Here is a 17998-nt window from a genome sequence, read left to right as displayed (position 1 = left end):
CAACTTGAATGGCTATATCTAGCAGCCCAAACTTTTACCAAGAGCTGTAATGATTGATATTAACTTGGTAGTGCTGTTAACCAAGATGTTGGACACTAAAATCATTCACTAAAATTAGTTTGCAAAATACTAAGTCAAATTAACACATTTAAATTAACTACTGTGTTCCAAAGTGAATAGCTAAAGTTACAGCATAGAGAAAATTTCATAATTCTTCTTTCTCCTCGTTAAAGGAGGAACTTTCAAATTAAATAAAAATAGCCGAACAAGCAAGACCTCCACATGACTTTTTATGTGTTTTTTTTTAAAGAAAAACACATCTTTCAATCTAATCTTAAAGACTTATAAAACAGCAGAGATAGAATATCTCTAACGAGATTTCTAAAAGGGAAAGAGACCTTCCCAAAGTTATGTAAGTACAAGTACAGCCCTAGATTTGGAAACCATGTTTCCTGGAAGGCTCATTTACTGCTCTGTCCATCTCCACCACACTGTCATGCCTTCATATAGAAGAATGTCAGCTGTGTAAGGTGAAGGGAGATGTTCTCTGTATGCCTCTGGCTTTCTCAGGATATAAAATTTGCTTTGAAACTTTGTCTTAATTCTGACTCAGTTCATAGAATCTTTACAGGTTTCATCTACCCACACCTACTTTTATTTGAGCAAAGGAAAATAACATTTAGTTTTTCCATCCAACACACAAGTCTCAACAAAGCCAAAAACGGTTTAGTCATTTTTCTAGCCATTCTTTCGTAATATTTTGTTTATCATGAAGAGCCTGAGTCACCATTTTCCCTAAAGACAGGCAGAAAGAAAGAAATGGTAGAATGATTATTATGACATAGAACTCAATAAACAAATTAACATATTTATCTTTGTCAACAGGAAGAGACATTCATGATAAATTTTTTAAATGATAAAAAGCTAATTAATAAGTAGTAAGGACTCATTTTATATATATAATTTTTATTAGAAAAAGGCTAGGATTGGGGCACCTGGGAGGCTCAGTCGGTTAAGCGTGTGCCTTCGACTCAGCTCATGATCCCAGGGTCCTGGGATCCAGCCCCACATCGGGCTCCTTGCTCAGCAGGGAACATGCTTCTCCCTCCCCCATTCCCTCTGCTTGTGTTCCCTCTCTGGCTGTCTCTCTCTCTGTCAAATAAATAAAATCTTAAAAAATAAAAGAAAGAAAAAGGCTAGAATAATTTATATCAAACTTTAAATAGTCAAGAATTTCTTCTGATGTATTTAAGATTATTTTAATAGAGAAAGTGGTTTGTTTATCTAGATTTTCTAATTTTTCTATAATAAATATTTACTGTATAATAAACATGATAAAATGATCAAATAATAGAATTTTTCACTTCATGTTTCCTCATGAACATGTAGAACTACAGTTAAAGAGCACTTTTATGCACCCAACATCCATTTACTGAGAAACTACTATAAAAAAATCAGACCTATACACAATTTCACTTGAACCTCATGGTAACTTTGTGAGTCAGTTAAAAGATATGCTGGCACTGGGACCTTAGTGGTAATCACCAGAAAGGAAGGCAAAAGTACGGTCAGGTAGAATGGGCTAGTAGAATTGGCCTGACTTTGGGACTGGCTTCTCAAAGGCAATCAGTCTCTGGGGAGGGGTCTAAATTATAGAGTGACATATGGCAGCAGGATTTGCCACTCAGTAGAGGCAACGTAAATGAGGTGAACAACAGTGTTATAAAGAAGGGAGTTCATGTGTCAAGAAGCAAGACTCAAGATGGTGTAATCCAGAGAAAGGAAAAAGAGAATAAATAAAGTAGTCAAGATCTATGACCAGGTGTTTGAGATCTGTAGAATCAAGGATATTTTTTTTTTAAAGATTTTATTTATTTGACAGAGAGAGACACAGCGAGAGAGGGAACACAAGCAGGGGGAGTGGGAGAGGGAGTAGCAGGCTTCCCGCTGAGCAGGGAGCCCGATGCGGGGCTCGATCCCAGGATCCTGGGATCATGACCTGAGCAGAAGGCAGATGCCTAACAACTGAGCCACTCAGGCGCCCCTGAATCAAAGATATTTTATAAGACTGTTCTTTGTGCTCTAATAATACAGTATAAGCAAAGATGATTGTTAAGATTTATTTATTTTTTTTTTAAAGATTTTATTTATTTATTTGACAGAGAGAGAGACAGCGAGAGAGGGAACACAAGCAGGGGGAATGGGAGAGGGAGAAGCAGGCTTCCCGCGGAGCGGGGAGCCTGATGCGGGGCTCGATCCCAGGACCCTGGGATCATGACCTGAGCCGAAGGCAGACGCTTAACAACTGAGCCACCCAGGCGCCCCAATTGTTAAGATTTAAAGGCATAGTTTCTCTGCCTGTGAATACACTGAGTTCTTTTTTTTTTATAGCAAGTCACAGAAAACTCAAATCAAGCTAGTTTAAACAACAAAAGGGTTTGGTTGGTTTGTTTGGTTGGCTTGTTTAAGTGAAAAGATATAGAGACTTCTGACTCTGTTCTCCACAATTCTTTATGTTCTACCCTCTTCAAGAATGGCAGCTTTGTCTTCCAACTGGTTTTCCTCATCCTGACAGAATGGCTCCAACTTTCACATACACACATTTCACCATCTAGGAGATAGGAGACTGTCGATGTACAAAAATCCCCACTGGAAGTCCTGGAAGCTACTCTGAATGGACTCACTTAGGTCAAATGTCCTACTCTATTCCTATTGCTGTGGCAAAAAGGATGAAATGCACTGATTGTCTCAGTTTAAATGATCGCATTAGGTATCTACTGCTGTATAATAAAGTATACCAAAACTTAGTAGCTTCAAAAAACAAATGTTTGTTTCCATGGGTCAGGAACACAGCGTCAGCTTAGTTGGGTGGTTCTGACTCAGGATCCCTCATGAAGTCAAACTGTGGACCAGAGCCATAGTCCCGTGACGGCACAACTTAGGGAGCATGTGCTTCCATTCCACTGGTGTTGGCAGGCCCCAGTTCATCACTGGTGTTTGGCTGATCACTTTAGATCTTCATTATAGGGACCTATATTAGTATTGGCTGCCTGAGTGTCCTCATGACATGGCAGCTGGCTTCCCACAGACTGAATGGTCAGAGAGACAGAGAGTGCTCCCAAGAAAAAAGCTGCAATCTTTTTATAACCTAATCCGAAAAATCCCATTAATTCTGCCAAATTCTATTGGTCACACCAACCAATGCCAGTAAAATGTGGAAGGGACTACACAAGGTGTGAATACAAGAAGAGCGAGATTTTTGAGGGTTATTTTAGAGGCTGGTTACCACAGCCCTGTTCACTACTTTGCAGCCACAAGCTGTATTGGCTTCCCTAACACTGCGTGAGAACCCAACATAAATTAGATTCCACTGTGTTCCCATGGGACATTAATTCTAATGAATTATAAAAAGTTCCACAATGAAGTGGGTTCGAGGGCCAGAAAAGTTCAGGCAACAAAACAAAACTAACAGGCTTCTTTTTGGGTAATAAAATTCTTTCAAAATAAAGCATTTTGTAGGTCCTGTTTTCTGAGGAATACTCTGGCATATATTAATTGGGCATCTAGAGAAAATTTTCATCTTGATCCTCTTCTAATCCTAATGTTGACTCCTTGCTTGGTCAACAAGCATGCACTAAATGTCCCCACTGGAGAAATTCACACTGGAGTAGTAGTTTTGAGTCTCTGGATCACTGGCCAAATTTCTTTATTTGATAGGTTTCATCTGGTGTGTGGTTAAATTTCTGAGGGAAGATAATTTATGCTATAATTTCAAGTCTTAAGCATCATCAATTTTCCAAAAGGTCACAGGACAGAAAGATTGTTTTATGGAAGTAATAATGATATATATTATCTTGCTTTCCATCACACTCTACAGTTTCACCATGCACTTTTATATCCATCATCAAATACAAACTTTTGTAGTTATCAGGACAAAAAGTATTATTCTATCATAAAAGAAAAAAGAAAAAAAACATTTCTTTTGGAATGACAAATGAATCTTTCTATTCAAAAGGAAGCAGGATATGAAAGATAGTATTCACTAAAGATAAGGACTTTAAAATAACCCATGTTTTCAAATTTTGAGTTCAAATGATAATATTGAATGTTTACATTTATCTTGTTTCTTGAACACTCCCACATCCTACCCTGGAGTAATTATAAGGCCTTGGCAATGCTCAGACATTCTTATTTTTGGAGGCTCTGGCTTACATCATTTCAAATATAGTGGAAGCTGTGGTATGTTGTCCAAATCCCCTTGAAGAATAAGTCATTCATTCTCCCAAGTGTCTGGGAGTGTTGGATACTGTTAGAACACAGCTGAGATCCTCTTCCAAGTACTGCTTTCGGTTATAGGGAGTTTTCCACCTAAGCATATAATCCCTCCTGGGAAGCAAACCAAGTCATGGCTCTCTTCCCCAATTTGGGACAACTCTGAAGGGTTTTTCTAAATCAAAAGCTCTACATGGATTGACCAAATCTTTATTGCAAATACATCACAGTTTAACTTCTCTCTGTCTCCAATCTTGCCTCCTCACCCTCTTACTGATGTGTTCTAATGAGCACTTCTGAGTAAATCTGTTTCCAAATCTCCATCTCAGAATCTTTTTTCCAGGGAAGTTGACTTAAGATCATTGGTATCCAAAGTGGGCCTAAGAAACATATTTTAAAATGGGAGTTTATAAGCCAGATAATTTACCAGTGGAGTATTCACAGCCATTGGTGTGCTATATCAGGGAAATTATTAAAAATTTCACTGATTAATAATTTGGAGGGAATAATGCTGGAATGGAATATCCTGATGGTGCAATATGTCAGATAATGGGAAAAAAGAGAATGAAAGACCTAAGGTGATAGTTACCTTTTTTAAATTATCACTTTAAGGTAAAAGTGGCAGCATATAAAATGATTCTTATCTACCATCGCTGGAGAGCAAGTCAGAGCAGTCTCAAGACTCAAGAGCTCTATAAAAAGTGTTGAATTGCTACCTGGCACGTCTGCTATGACAAGGTCAAAGCACTGATTGGAAAGGAGTAGTATCCTTCCATTTGCAATGAGAATAACTGGGTTGATGCATTTGAAAACTTTAACCCCTCAACCTAAATTCCCCCACTCCATAGGTGGGGGAAAGACTAGTCTTTCCCTTACTTTAGAACTACGTAGAGGCCTCTGTCTTGCAAGACAGCATATATCCTTCCCACTCTTAAATATATCTATACTTGTCCTCTAGATCAATAATTAAGATTAATTAATAATATAATTTGGCTGGAAAAAACTGGACCTGGTAAGGAAGAAATGAACACTTGCTGAAGAAATTGCTAGACCTAGCCAAAATACAGTGGCAGGAGCTGGGAGAGTATGCAGAGGATTAGGACCTAAGAGTGTTAAATGAAAGAAAGTGGGCAGGACTCAAGGCTGTGTAAGGAAGATTTGATTGATATGGGATCACTTTTCTGTGATACAAGATTTAATACTCAATCAAGAACTCTGGTAGAGAGTATTAATAAGCTTCTAAGATGGCTCTTAATAGCTCAGGGAATGAGATGGCTCATATTAGGTGAAGTGGAAATATTAGAACTCTCATAGAGGATGGTAACAGGAGATGTCAATAGGCTCAAAGAAGTGAACATGCCAGAATGGTTATACCACCTAAGGCCAGAAGCCCACCCGCCAATTATTTTCTATGGAAAGGCCTAAAAGAAGCACCATTTACCAACACAATAAAGAACACACTGGTGAATGGGGTATCAGTATGGTTGAAATAATCAGTCATGGCTACTATCATTAGACCAAAGCTGGTGGCAGGAGAGGCTGTTATGGAATAATGGGGATTCCCAAAGGAACATAGGCCTTGCTTCAGATGGCATTTCACCATCTGAAGGAAGGTCATATAATTACTGTAATTGTTGAGTGGCAGCTAGGGGACAAGAGAGATGTGCATACCTGTGGATATAATTAATAGAGCATAGTATTCTCAGGCACAATACAGATGGACAGGCAAAAAAGAGTGTTGCTTAATTTATACAATGGGAAAAAATCAAGGGTGGATAAACAGGAGCAAGTGGGGGTAACTGTCTCAATAGAAGTCCTAGTTCCAGATCTGAGCCAGTTTCCAAGACCTGAACCCATCGGTTAAAGGAGAAAAATGAGAGACAAGGTCCCAATGAGGAAAAAAACCTAAAAATATTTGGAGACCTGCCACATTAGTGAGGTTCTGAGGAATTCTGTGAGGTGTGACTTACTAAGACCCCTCACAAAAAAATACTGGACAAGTCTCTTTAAAAGTGGCATATTTCACATTTGAGAATACTTTGACTTACTTACCAAGTGATATGCAAGGCTGCCAACTTTGAGTGATCCCAGAACAATAAAGGATTCTGTAGCTAATCTAGGCTGTCGTGCAGGCAGCCTTGCCACTTGAACCATATGACCAAGTAAATCCTAATGTTACTAAAAGTATGATTAAATCCCAGTAAGAGAATCACAATTTAAATCTCTAGATTTATGAAGCAAGTTTTAATGCAAGGCCATACATGTCATCTATAGCACAGAAGTAAACAGCATTGGGAAAATAGTCCTTGGGCCTGGTAGAGATGGAGTATCTACACACAGGACAACAACAACAACAAAAATCTGACCAGAGCAATCCATCATGAAATATATTCTATCAGAACCACAAAGTCGTAAGATCAGGCATGTCCACAGCAATTTATTGTTAGGTAGAAGAGGTATATTAATATGGTATAAACAGAGCCAGAATTACATAAATAGACGGTCTGGACTCTCAAGTGATACTTGCCTGGTCCCTCTTAGCCAAAATCATGTTCTTGTGGGGGTTTCTCTATATCTGGCTGGATGAAACAGGAGAAAAAAAAGACATGCTTGGTTTATAGATAGTTTGGCTCAATGTGTGGTGAAAGCTAAAGATGGACAATTTCACACCTCAGCCTCAGTCAGGGCAGCACTAAAAACAGCAGTGAGGAAAAATCTTCCTACCAGTCAGAACTTCAGGCGGTACAACTGATCACTCACCGTGTGTGATAAGAGAAACAACTTTTATTTTATTTTATTTTTAAAGATTTTATTTATTTATTTAACAGAGAGAGACACAGCGAGAGAGGGAACACAAGCAGGGGGAGTGAGAGAGGGAGAAGCAGGCTTCCCGCAGAGCAGGGAGCCCGATGCGGGGCTTGATCCCAGGACCCTGGGACCATGATCTGAGCTGAAGGCAGACGCTTTAACGACTGAGCCACCCAGGCGCCCCAGAGAAACAACTTTTAGTAAGAATATTCACAAACTCAAGGACAGTGACAAACATTTGGCCAGGAGACTGGAAGAAAAAATCAATTTGGGAAAAGGAGGTCTAAGGAAGAGATATGTAGATGGGTCTATGGGGCTGGCACAAAGTGTCATCTTTGGATCACATGTTAATGTCCAGCAGAGAGCATCCACTACTAAAGAAGCACTAAACAGGGGCGCCTGGGTGGCTCAGTCAGTTAAGCGTCTGCCTTCGGCTCAGGTCATCATCCCAGGGTCCTGGGATCTTTTAAAAAATATTTTAAAAATAAGCATTAAAGAACCAAATAAAAGTTGAAACCAACCAGTAAGTATAACTTACTTGCAGATATATCCCCAGCTCAATTCAATTCTTAAGAGAAATCTAACTCATCAACATCTCACCTTAATTGCCAGATAGGAAAGAAATGGAACAAAAAGATTATACTTTGGTCTTCACTGTTCTTTTTCATTCACAACACATGAAATATAACTAAAAAGTAATTTAAAAATATAAAACAGTCGGGTGCCTGGGTGGCTCGGTTGGTAAGTGTCTGCCTTCGGCTCAGATCATGATCCCAGGGTCTGGGATCAAGTTCCTTGTCGGGCGGGGAGGCCGATTCTCCCTCTCCCTCTGCCTGCTGCTTCCCCTGTTTGTGCTCACTCTCTCTGTCAAATAAATAAATAAAATCTTAAAATATATATATATATGGGCGCCTGGGTGGCTCAGTCAGTTAAGCGACTGCCTTCGGCTCAGGTCATGATCCTAGAGTCCCGGGATCGAGTCCCACATCGGGCTCCCTGCTCAGCGGGGAGTCTGCTTCTCCCTCTGACCCTCCTCCCTCTCGTGCTCTCTGTCTCTCATTCTCTCTCGCAAATAAATAAATAAAATCTTTAAAAAAAAATTAAAATTAAAAAAAATATATATATATATAAAACAGTCAATGAAGTAAAAACTTGTGACTAATAATCAAAAGAAGACACGGTTTACAGAAGTAATCCCACAAATGACCCAGACCTAATTACTGGAATTAGCAAAGACTTTAAAATAATAATTAGAAATGTGGTAAAGCATTTGTAGATAAAGATAGATATAACAAGTGAAAGAGAAATACAAATTCTAAAAGGAACCAAATGGAAAGTTTATAATAGAAAAAAACAATATCTGAAATTACAGTATCAATTTGATGAGCTCAAGAGGAAATTGGGCAGTAAAAGAAAAAATAATTAGTGAACTTTAAGATAAGTCAATGAAAGCACCTAATTCAGAGAGAAAAATGATTGGGGGCTGAGGATTAGTGACCTGTGGGCTAATATCAAGTGATGTAACATGGTTGTAACTGTAGTCTCAGAAGGAAAGGAGAGAGAAATTGGAAGAAAAAAATACATTTTAAAATTATTACTCAATTTTTAAAAATTTGATTGAAAATATCCATATATAAGTCCAAAAATTCCAATAAACCCAGGCAGGAAAAATACAAATAAAAGCATATCTAGACACTTTTTCGATGAAAGCCAAAAATAAAGGGAAAACTTTGAAAGAAGCCAGAGTCAAAGAAAAAAAATAAAGACAAAGCAGAAGACAACATATAATGTATAGGGAATCAGAAATAGGAGAATGATTTTTCATGAGAAACAATGCAAGTTTGAAGACAATAGAGGGACACTTGAGTCAAAACAAAGGAAAACAAATCAAAACAAAAAGTCAACTTATTCTATATCCAATGAAAGTATCCTTCAAAACTGATGTTTAAATAATGACTAAATGAGATAATGCATACTTAAGTGCTCAATTAATAAAGGATATTTCATAAATAGTATAAATACTATGAGCTCTCATTGCCTATTAAGTGACTTGCACATAGGAGACACTCAGTAAATGTTGGCTGAATGAAAGAATGAAGTAATCTCGTACATTTAAGTGTTTAATATTTGTTTGATTATATTATATTTGATTATAATAAGAGATAAGTGTTTAATATTTGTTTGATTAATATTATATTTGATTATAATAAGAAATATGTGCTCTTTATAAAAAAATAATAAGGTGAAACAAAGGTATTTCAGGTAAACAAAAATTGAGAGAATTAATTTCCCTCAGTAAATCCACACTAAGCATAATTCCATAATTTTTAAAAGATGATTCATTTAGAAAGCATTTGATTATTTAAAGCAAGAATAGTGACAATGTATTACAGTCTTTATCACATTTGAAAATAGTGCAAAGAACAAGAGGGATAAATATATTTTTGTTAAGGTCTTGTTTTATAAGTGAAGTAATATAATATTATTCAAGGATAGACAATGATAATTTCAGAATGCATATTTTAATCCCTAGAATAACCACTAAAAAAAACCCAAATAATAAAACAAAGAAGAGACAGTCAAAATGATAATAGAGGAAACTAAATTGAACTCTAAGGGAAAAAAATAGGCTTATCTAAAGAAAGCAGAAAAAGTGGAATAAAGGAATGAAAAACAGAGTGGGGAAAAGAAAAAAAAACAAATAACAAGATAGTAGGCTTAATTCCAACGAAATCAATAATTACATTAAATGTAAATGGACTTGAAGCTCTAGCTATACTTTGTTCTTACCTTACCTGTCCTCCCCAATTTCCTCTTTCTTATTATACCAGTTCAATTTCTTATCATCTTATGATTGAGAGGGCTTTGTAAAATGGTCTTCCTGCCTCAACTTGCTCACATGCCACACCAATACCAAATAAATCTTTGTAAAATCCAAATCAAACCTTATCACAGAACTCAGCTCATGCAATCTTTATTATTGCCTTACTGGTTCCTTTTCCACATAGATGTAAGGTTCCAGATCTGTTTTCTATAAAAGAGGTCCTGGAGCTGAATACTAGAACCCAAGGAAATGTCTCTATTGACCTCCCTGGAAAGAGCATACACCATTTTAGAGAATTTTGAGACCCTTTCCTTTGAACTAGATTTCTGACTCTCTGCTCTACCTCTTTAGGCATCTATACTTGGTTTGCAAGGTTTCTTTGTTATTTACTTTGTCCTAAATATTGTAGTCAGTTTCTTCTTTGCTCCACAATTTAGATGCCAAGGTTCAGCCAAGCCTCAATCCTAGCTCAACCTAATCCAACATAGGCCAGCCCAGCCCAGTTGAGAATCTCAGCCTTTGTTAGAGTCACTGGTTTGGCCAGCAGGAGTATTCAAATACTTCGCACTGTCAAAACCTGAGCATACTGTTTTCTTTTGGTTCTGGGCCCAATTCCAATGTGTGTGTGTGTGTGTAGGCTTCCCCACACCAACAAGTAATTCTCAGGCACCAGCAGGTGTCAATTCAACTCAATTCGGACACTATCTAACCAGAGTTACTATCAGATTCCACAGGTAAAGTTCTCACAAGACTGCCTTCTACCTCAGATGTCTATCACAAAGCCAGGTTATCACCTGTACTTCTGACCAACTGGCTATAAATCAGAGGTAGCCACAATCCCTCCTTTGGGTTTGATTAATTTGCTAGAAAGCCTCACAGAACTCAAGAAACCAGTTTACTCACTAGATTACTGATTTGTGACACAGGATATTAAAGCTATGAATCAACAGACAAATGAAGAGATGAATACAGTGAGGTCCAGAACAAAGGAAAATCTGCTCCGTGGAGTTTGGGGCCCAGCCTGGTGACACATGGAAGTGTTCTGGTTCCCCAACTGGGAAGCTCTCTGAGCCCATTCTTTTGGGGTTTTTATGTATGCTTCACTATGTAGGCATAATTGATTAATTCATTGGCCATTGGAGATTAATTCAATCTCTAGCCCCTCTCCCTTCCCCAGAAATCAGGTAGTAGGACTATAAGTTACAACTCTCTATTCAAGGTTGGTTCCCCTGGAAACCAGCCCCCATCCTTAAGTGCTTTCTAAAAGTCACCTTGCTAACATAAACCCAGTAGCTGTGGAAAGGAGTTGTTATGAAGAAAAGACACCTATTTCAACTTTATGGCTCTGAAGTGTCATCAGGAACTGAGGATAAAAGACCAAACATTATGACAAAAAATGTCCCCATTGCTCCTATAGTTCCCAAAATTCCAGGGGTTTTGGAAGTTGTGAGCCAGGAACTGTGGATGAAGCACAAATATATATAAGAAATATATTTTATTTGAGTGGCTAAATATGTATATTTCTGATAAATCACAGTATCACAGATTTCCTTCACATCAAGCCCCGTAGCTCCTTCTTAAGCCATAGGTTACAGTTAACCTCAAAATTTCAAAAATTTCCTAGACATGCTTTCTCCTGTCATTTGTTGATATCTTTTTGCCCCCTCCTTCTTCTTTCTGAAATACCCTATCTTCTCTGCTTTCAGAACTCTTACTTAACCTCTAAAACCTGAATGTGAGAAATGTTTCCCAAACAGAATTAGCCTATCTCCTCTTCCTCAGTGCCCTCAGAATACTTTGAACCAGCACAGATCACAGTGGGTTGTAAATACTGTCTGCCTGCTCCAGCCATTTATCTGTGAGGAACAAGATTTTATGATTGGAAGAAAGTAGTCTTACTGAGACGGTACCATAGGTTATTCCTGATTTTGTTCTCCTTCACAGGAAGAACAACTAAAAACTGTTTAAGAACAAGACACCACTGAGAATCCTAAAACATGAGACTGAGGCTGAAGCACCACCCTGAACCTCAGAGACCAAGACAGACTGCATTAGAAGGGTAAGAGAAGTAGCTTCATGTTGATCACAGTGCCTCCCCCCCACCCCGCCAGGCCAGTGCAGCTTCCCTACCCTAAAGAGCACAGGGAAGAGGTTTCCCTAGTTTTTACAGAAAGGACGAAGTTAGTGAAAGACAACCAGCCTCCCCACAGCATTGGGGTTGTTTAGTGAGAGCCCCTATTCTGATCTCACATCATAGGAATTGTGGGGGAATCTGTAGACCTCAACCACTGAGAATCTGACCTCAATGGAGCAGGTGGGTAAGGCTTGCAACAACCAGCACACAGATCTTGGCAGACTGAGTTCATATGTGCAGTGCCCAAGTAATACCAATCAATGGTTTTATTCATCTGCAGAACCAAGTCAGGAGCACACTTGAACAGGAAACTCAGCAGGGTGAAAATCTGCCTAATTTGTGTCCTGAAACAAGGAGTTATGCTGGCCTTTAGAGTTTGGTTTGCTTGCCCACACAAAGGCAAAAGTTGAATCATAGCCCCACCTGTTATGGAGAGTGTTTTCTATTTCCATAAGACCAGAAGGGCTGGCCACAACTCCTGGAAACAGTGTGGCCCAGTGGTGCTTGAGCCAAGAGGCAAGCAGGCAAAGTAGATTATCACCAGAGCAAACCCAGTACTGGGAATGGAGTGTTCCTATGCTATGCACAGGTAGGGGAATTAATTCATAGCCAAAGGTGAGGGTAGCTCCTAACACCTCCTAACCAGAGATCCTGTTTGGAAAATTGAAAGTAGCCAATAATAATCCTTCTCTATTCCACTTAGGTAAGGAAGCTAAGAGAAGCTGTAACTGAACCATACAAGAGTTTGTCCATCCAATGTGCAGCAAGCCAATGAAAAAAACTGACATTGAGCTTCTTCAGTGAAGAAAAATAGGCTAGTTATTGGTGTGGTGCCACCTAAGATAATGAAAAGCTAAAGCTCAAAGTCCTGAACCCCTCCTGGCTTATAAGTAAGGCAAAAATCAAAGTTAGGGTCTCTGGTAGTGACATTTAATAATTGGTAGAAATGAAATCATATTTTTAAGATGTTATCTTCTGTTATTTGACATTGAGTATGTCTGGTTGTGAGGGGGTCTGTTCCACTTCAAAGATTGTAACTCTGCAAAATATCTCTATTCTTCATTAGTGAGTTAATAAAATATAATGTATTGGGTAAATACATCCTGTGACTCTTATCAATAGTAATTTATTACATTTAAGTGATTGTGTAAGTGTTCTCTAACTATTTATGACTACAGTTATGCTAAACATCATATACCTAAAATTCTACCACAGTGATCAATGGTGGCCTACATATAGTTTAACAAATCCAACCTGTGTTCCATTCTTCACTCATATTTTTCCTAGATGGTTTTGTCACCAGCTTTGAAGAGTGTTTTCTGGCCATATGTGTCCAGAAGGGATGAAGACAACTCCTGGAAACAGTATGACCCAACAGCTCAAGGAAAAATCCTATAGTAATTACACAAAAGAACACAATAAAGAATTAAAAGCACACTGATACCAAAAGACACCAAAACATACAAAGATAGCAGGATAAGAAACAAGAAGCAGCAGATCTAGAAAACATCCAGGAAACAATTAACAAAGTTTGCAGGATTGCAAAGCAACATGGGAACACTCCCAAACTCCCAGCATTATTCTGATAGCAAAACCCAAAAAGGATACTACTAGAAAAGAAAACTACAGTCCAATATCCCTGATAAATATAGATGAACAAATGATCAATAAAATATTAACTAACAACTCAGCAGCACATTAAAAAGATCATTCACCATGACCAAGTGTGATTTATCCCTGGAATGCAAGGATGGTTCAACATAGGCAAACTAGTGGGTGTGATACATTACATTAATAGAATGAAAGAAAAGACTCCTATGGTAATCTCAAAAAATGCAGAAGAACATTTGATGAAATTCAACATCCCTTTCTGATAAAAGCCAAATTAGGCATAGAAGAAACATAGCTCAACATAATAAAGGACATATATGACAAGCCCACAGCTAATATCATACTCAGTCGTGAAAGATAGAAAGCTTATACTTTGAGATCAGAAATAAGACAAAGGAGCCCACTTTTACCACTCACTCCTATTTAACATACTACCAGAAGTCCTAGCTGGAACAATCAGACAAGGAAAAGATATAAATGTATCAGAATTTGAAAAAAAAAAAGTAGTAAAATTGTCTTTATTTGCAGATGACATGATTTTATATATAGAAAATCCTAAAGATTCAACTAAAAATTGTTAAATCTAATCAATGAATTCAGTAAAGTTGCAAGAAATAAAATTAACATACAACAATCAGTAGTTTCTATACTATAACAATGAATTTTCTGGAAAAGAAATAAAGAAATTCAACTCATTTAAAATGGTGTCAAAAACAATAAAACACTTAGAATAAATTTAACCAAGAGAGGTGAATGAGTTATCCTCTGAAAACTTCAAGACATTGATGAAAAAAAAAAAAAACTGAAGAAGGCACAAATAAATGGAAAGATATCCTGAGTTCATGGATTGGAAGAATTGATATTGTTAAAATGTCAGTACTACCAAAAGCCCTCTATAGATTCAATGCCCTCCTTGTAAAGATCCCAGTGGCATTTTTCATAGAAGTAGAAAAACATTCCTAAAATGTATTTGGAACAACAAAAGATCCTAAATAGCCAAAAAAATCCTGAACAACAAGAAGACAGCAGCAGGCATCACAATTACTGATTTCAAGCTATATTATAAAGGTATAGTGATCAAAACAGTATGGTACTGGCATTAAAAAAAAAAAAAAACAGGCAAAAGGACCAATGGGACAGAATCAAGAGCCCAGAAATAAACCCAACCATATATGGTCAACTAATATTTGACATGGAAACCATGAATACTCAATAGAGAAAAGAAAACTGCTTCATTAAATAGTGTTGGAATAATTAGATATTCACATACAACAGAATGACACTGGACCCATTTCTTATACCACTAACAAAAATTAACTCAAAATGGATTAAGACTTAAATATAAGACCTGAAACCATGAAAATCCTAGAAGAAAACAAAGGAATGGGTCACGGTAATGATTTTTTAGTGTAACATCTAAAGCACAAGGAACACAATAAAAAATAAACAGGTGAGGCTACATCAAACTTAAAAGCCTCTGCACAACAAAAGAAACCATCAACAAAATTAAAAGACAATCTATAAAATGGGAAAAAATACTTGCAAATCACATATTCAAAATATATAAGGAACTCCTACAACTCAATAGCAAAAAACAAATGACCAATTAAAAAATGGACAAAGGACCTGAATAGACTTTTCTCCAAAGGAGATAAATGAAAGGCCAACAGATATATGAAAAGCTGCCCAACATTACCAGTCATTAGAGTAGGGCAAATTAAAACAAGATACTACCTAATGCCTATTAGAATGGCCATCACCAAAAAGACAAGAGATAACAAATGCTGCCATGGATGTATACTGTTGGTGGGACTGTAATTGGTATAGCCACTACAGAAAACAGTATGGAGGATCCTCAATTTAAAAATAGAACTACCATATGATCAAGCAATTCCACTCCCAGGAATATATCCAAAGGAAATAAAAACATTAACTTGAAAAGGTATTGCCCCCCCATGTTCATAACAACATCATTTACAATAGCTAAGACATGGCAACAACCTAAATGTCCATTGATGGATGAATGGATAAAGAAGTTGTGCCATATATATATATACACACACACATATATATAGTGAATATATAATATATATAATGGAATATTATTCAGCCATAAATACGAGTAAATCCTATCATTTGTGACAACATGAACGAACCTTGAATGCATTATGCTAAGTGAAATAAGTCAGAAAAAGATAAATACCATATGATTTCACTTATATGTGAAGTCTAACACAATAAAACAAAACAAACTCATAGAAAAAGAGGTCAGACTTGAGATTACCAGAAGCATAAGGTGGGGGAAAAGGGAGTTGGAGGAAGGTGGTCAAAAGGTGCAACTTCCAGTTATAAGATAAAAACATACTAGGGACATAATGTAAGACATGATGACTATAGCTAACACTGCCATATGATTATATAGGACAATTTTTAAGAGAATAAATCATAAGAATTCTCATCACAAGAACATTTTTTTTCTTTTCCTCTTATTTTCTTTTTATTGTATCTATATGAGAAGATAGATGTTAGCTGAGCCTATTATGGTTATAATTTCACAATATATGTATATTAAACCATCATGCTGTACACCTTAAATATACACGATGATGTATATCAATTATATGCCAAGAAAACTGGGAAAAATTGCCAATTAAATAAGAAAAGATCATTGTATCCTCTTTGCACTTAGTACTAATGCTGATATTTAAAAGATTTTCACTAAGCAATATATTTAAGGGAACATATGGTTCATTATAATCTACAGCAAGAAAACTATCAAAAAAGGAAAGGAGAGCTATACCCTTTCACTGGTTAGAATCAACTATAGGATTATAATAAAGTTACACTGGATTTAATCATTTAATCCAATTGGAATTTACTGAGAACTTACATAGCGTTAGAGATCAAGGGTAGGTGCAAAGAACTTATGGTTAATAATACTGAATAGGTAGAGGAGGGAGTCAAATTTAGAATTCCTTCATGCAAGGTGGGTGAACTTTGAACTTAACTTAAATGTTAGAGCTGTTTGTTCAGGAGCAAACATTTTGATAATCTTTATTCAGCAAAATTATCGCAGAGATAAGGCAAATTTCAGTACAAGCAAGTTGGAGAGTAGTGATTAAGACACTTGAATTACCAAATTCTAGCACTTTACAAGTACACAATTATAGTCAGCAAATTGAGAGCTTGATTACACATCATGTTTACTATGTTATAAGAAAATTTCCAAAAGACTTGTATCCAACAAGTTTATTAATTAACTTGAGTAAATAATATGCATCAAAACAACAGAATATTAGAAAGTTAGTCCAGAATGAGATCATCTGCAATTTGTAAAATTTCATTCTTTAAAAAAATAATAATAAATTAGGTTTCAGTAATGTCTTGGATCATAAATATTGTTCAAAGAAAGGGCCATAAGGTCTCTTATTTAGGCAAATTTACCTACTAAATTGAACTATAAATTTCAATAGCTACTGAAGTATCTCCAAGAATGACAACTCAGAGAAAGAAAGATCTGCAGCATAACTGGATTTAATTAAAAGACTATGCCCAGTGAATTTCAATATAGGCAGGTCGGTACAATGGGTCAGGCCATCATCTGTTTTTAATGCTATCTTAACTTGTTGAAAGCTTAAGCATTGGAATCCTATTTGAATTTTCCAGGAAAAATTCACCATGAGGACTAATTATGACATACTGTGAATAAGCAGCTAGCTCTCACTTGAAAATCCCACACAATTGGCAATCGTATTACAAATACTACCATTCCTGGAGATGCTCCTACTTTCCATCTTTTGCATGTTGTAGAGAATTTATAGGTGACTTTCTGTGCCTGGCTGACCCATTTGTTTATACTCAGGAGGGAGTTGCCAGATTTTTATTCTACCTTACATATCCAGTCCTATGTGGCATTTGTACTTTGAAAGTTAATGAACTGGAGAAATGAGTACATTCATGGTTAAACATCTTTCTTACATTGTGAGAAAAAACCTGTTTTATAAATCTTGCTTCATTTCTAGTTTATCTTTATAGCACTTCTCCGTGGCCCTTGTTATGATATAAAATTCACAGAGCTACACTCTAGGCTTACAAAACAGGAATTTGGCAAGAAGAAAATAATGTTTTCCCATATCACAAAGAAAATTATATGTAAGATCATTTGTAGAAGAGATGTAAAGATGAGAGAATCCGGAAAAAATTTCAAAATCTGATTCCCAACCTACAGCTTTCAGACCTCTGTGCTGCTTCCTAGGACCTGGAGAAGATGCAAACTTAAAAGTAAAATAAACAATCTATCTCCCCCCCACCCCAGGAATGAGAACTTTGTAGCAGAGAGATAAACTAAT

Source organism: Leptonychotes weddellii, chromosome 1 (assembly GCF_054177405.1).
Source record: "Leptonychotes weddellii isolate Sample4059 chromosome 1, ASM5417740v2, whole genome shotgun sequence".
Lineage (NCBI taxonomy): Eukaryota > Metazoa > Chordata > Mammalia > Carnivora > Phocidae > Leptonychotes > Leptonychotes weddellii.
Note: the sequence above shows the minus strand (reverse complement) of the source record.